At 36.8% G+C, this 3,701-nt stretch overlaps 1 non-coding gene across 1 annotated transcript; it reads left to right on the forward strand.

Annotated features, from left to right (window-relative positions):
- The first annotated feature begins 2,063 nt into the window (after positions 1-2,063).
- LOC121207338 (small nucleolar RNA R71) lies at positions 2,064-2,170 on the forward strand. Its single transcript, XR_005902429.1, has one exon. It is a non-coding gene; the product is annotated as a small nucleolar RNA R71 (small nucleolar RNA).
- Positions 2,171-3,701: the final 1,531 nt, after the last annotated feature.

The following is a 3,701-nucleotide window of genomic DNA, read 5'->3' on the forward strand; positions in this document are numbered from 1 at the left end:
AAAATTTAAAGAAATTAACACTGTTAGGGCTCGAGTTGCCTCCCGAGAAGCGCTTATTTATAGTCTAAGCTTGACTTACCTCTCTTCCGCATGGTCAAGGTGGTGCGAGGAGTTTACACTCCTCATCCCTTCTATCAACTTTATCAACATAAGGTTTAAGACTAGTATTGTTTACCTTACATGTGCTGAATTTGGGATAAATTACCTCAATTGTACTATATGGGAAAATACTGAATACCGTAAGAAGAAGTTCTTCATTAGGTTCAGGAGTGGCAATGCGAGGATCTGCTGCATCTAGTAGTACTTTGTCTCCAACCTTAAGTTGATTTGGTGAGGTATTGAGCTTGTCCTGGCTCGGTTTCAATTTATTAGGTATTCTTGATTTTTGTGTCCGCCATTCATCTAGCTCCTCGATTTGTAGCCTTCGTTCTTCATAGATAGGTCATTTGTTATTGTTTGAACACGACTCATATGCGTTCTTCGTAGCTATTTCCTGCGCAGTGGGTTTCACCACATGATCAGTACTAGTAGAATGATTTATACACCCACCTTCAATTTTCAATGTGTTACTCGAATTACGAGCTTGAAGGGTGATTGTTTCGTCTCCCACACGAAGTGTGAATTCACCTGTACCAACATCAATAATGGTTCTAGCAGTTGCTAAAAGGGGTCGTCCTAAAATTAAAGGTGCGTTACTATCCTCTTCAATGTCTATAACAACAAAGTCTACTGGGTATATAAATTTACCAATCTTAACAAGAACATCTTCAATGACACTCTTAGGAAATCTAATGGTTTTATCAGCCAATTGAATGCTCATCCTAGTATGTTTGGGTTTCCCAAGACCTAGCTGTTTAAACATTTTATAAGGCATAACATTAATGCTTGCCCCTAAGTCAGCCAATGCATTATGAACATCTAAACTACGAATTAAACAAGGTATCGTAAAACTCCCTAGATCCTTCAATTTTTTGGGTAGCTTATTCTGTAATATGGCTGAGCAAACTGTATTCAACTCCACATGCGATGCCTCATCCAACTTTTGTTTATTTGTTAAAAGCTCCTTTAAAAACTTGGCTGCGTTTGGCATCTGCGAAAGGGCTTCAATAAATGGTAAGTTAATATGTAGTTTCCTTAAAAGTTTAATGAATTTACCAAATTGTTTGTCTGATCAGTCTTTCCTTGTCTCATTGGGGTATGGCATACGAGGTTTATATTCTGTACTTACCAGCTTTGGGTCATTGTGGCCTACCTCATCCTTACCTTTTCTTACCACTATTTTTGGCCTTAGTTCTGCAACTAACCCTTCCTCATCTTGAATGGCAATCGCATTGAGTTGCTCCTTTAGGTTAGATTCAGTGTTGCTTAGCAGGCTACCTTGTGGTCATTCAGAAATCAACTTGGCGAGCTGTCTAATCTGAGTTTCGAGCCCCTAGATTTATGCTTGTTGATTTTTGAGTGCCGTCTCGGTATTCTGCAAATGAGTTTCTAACACCGAGATGAATCTAGTTAGCATCTCCTCAAGGTTCGACTTTTTCTCCTGCTGGTACGATGGTTGCTGAAAGCTTGGAGGGGGTGGTGGTCTCTGATTTCCTTGGCCTCCCCATGAAAAATTTGGGTGGTTCTTCCAACATGCATTGTAAGTATTGTTATAAGGATTGTTTTGAGATCGAGGATTGTTACCCATGTAATTCAACTGCTCATTCTCCATGTTTTGGCCATAAGGTGGGTATTCTGAACTGCTTGATCCACCTCCACTTGCTTCGCACTGCATTACTAGGTGAACCTGTGAAGAATTAAGAAAACCATCAATTTTCTTATTCAAGAGTTCTACATGATTAGAGAGCTAGGTGATCAAATCGACGTTATAAACACTGCCTGTTTTTGTTTGCTTTGTCCTCATGACTTGCCACTGATAGTTATTCACTGACATCTCTTCTATAAATTCATAGGCATCTTCAAGTGTCTTATTATTGATGGTTCTGCCAGTAGCTGCGTCAACCATTTGTCGAGTCGAAGGATTCAGGCCATTATGAAATGTTTGAACCTGTAGCCAGAGTGGTAACCCATGATGAGGGCATCTTCTCAAGAAGTCCTTGTATCTCTCCCATGCATCGTAGAGTGTTTCTAAATCCATCTTCCCAAAAGAAGAGATCTCATTACGTAATTTAGCCGTTTTAGCTGGCGAAAAATATTTTAATAAAAACTTTTAGATCATTTTTCCCAAGTAGTGATTGACCCTCGTAGTAACGAATTCAACCATTGTGTAGCTTTGTTTCTCAATGAAAAAGGGAATAACCGAAGGCGAAAGGCGTTATCAGAAACGCCATTAATTTTAAATGTATCACATAGTTCCAAAAAGTTTGCCAAGTGAGCGTTGGGATCTTTGTCCTACAAACCATCAAACTGAACAAATTGATGTATCATTTGAATTGTGTTAGGTTTTAGTTCAAAAGTATTTGTAGCTACAGCAGGTCTAACTATGCTCAATTTAGTTCCTGTTAAAGAAGGTTTAGCATAATCATACATAGTGCACGGAGTAGGATTCCGATTAACAGCAATCGCAGGAGGTAGCGGATTTTCTTGGTTTTCAGCCATCTCATCGGTTATGGTTGAAGTATCATCCCCTTGCTCTTCCTCTATTATCTTAAGCTTTGCCTTATTTCTCTTTGATTTTTGCGAATTGTGCGATCGATCTCACTATCGAATAGTAGTGGTCTTGACGGGTTTCTTTTGGTCATAAACTAGAAAAATTGTCAGAAGAAAATAAATGAAAAATTAGAAAAGAAAATAAAAATTTAAATTGTAATAAAAGTAAAATGGCTAAAGTAATAAAAATCGAGTGTTCCTAATATCCTAGTTCCCCAGCAATGGTGCCAAAAACTTGATGCGTGATATTCGTAACAGATTTTAAAAATTTATAAATGAATCCTTCTTGAGACTAACTTATTATCATGATTAAGGCAAGTGTACCTATCGAACAGTAGTATAGTTCAGCAAGACCAGATTGTCGAACCCCAAGGAACTACGAGTACTAGTATTTACTTCCTTTTTATTATCTAGCCCAAAAATTAAGAGGTTTGGTTATCTAAACTAATTACTAACTAAGAATGCATAGAAAGAATACTTGGGAAAATACTTTTGGGAAAATTCGATTGATTGAGACAATACCTAAGGAAAAATCCACCTAGACTTCACTTGTTATTTGACTCTGAATCAGACGATTTATTCATTTGACTTGATCTATAGAAATCCCTAAGTTATATTATTATCTCTCTCGAGACTAATAACGTTTAACCCTAGGTTAAATAATTGAAATCTCCTTTTTAATTAACACCCTAGAATTGCATTAACTCGATCTATGAATTCCCTTATTAGGTTTTAGCCTAATCCGGAAAAATCTTATCATCCTATCTCTAGGCATGCAATCAACTCCGCTTAATTATGACAAATTCACTCTTAGACAGGGTCTATTCCTCCTCTGAATAAGAGCTTAACTTGAATAAATATCCTGGAATATCAAAACAAGAATTAAGAACACATAATTAAGAACAAGTCAAATATTTATCATACAATTCAGATAATAATAACAAGATCCATCTTAGGTTTCATTCCCTTTAGGTATTTAGGGGGTTTAGTTCATATTTATGAAAGAAAACATCTCAAAAGCATAAAGATATCAAAACATAAGAAAACCCAAA

This window comes from Gossypium hirsutum, chromosome A09 (assembly GCF_007990345.1).
Source record: "Gossypium hirsutum isolate 1008001.06 chromosome A09, Gossypium_hirsutum_v2.1, whole genome shotgun sequence".
Classification (NCBI taxonomy): Eukaryota; Viridiplantae; Streptophyta; class Magnoliopsida; order Malvales; family Malvaceae; genus Gossypium; species Gossypium hirsutum.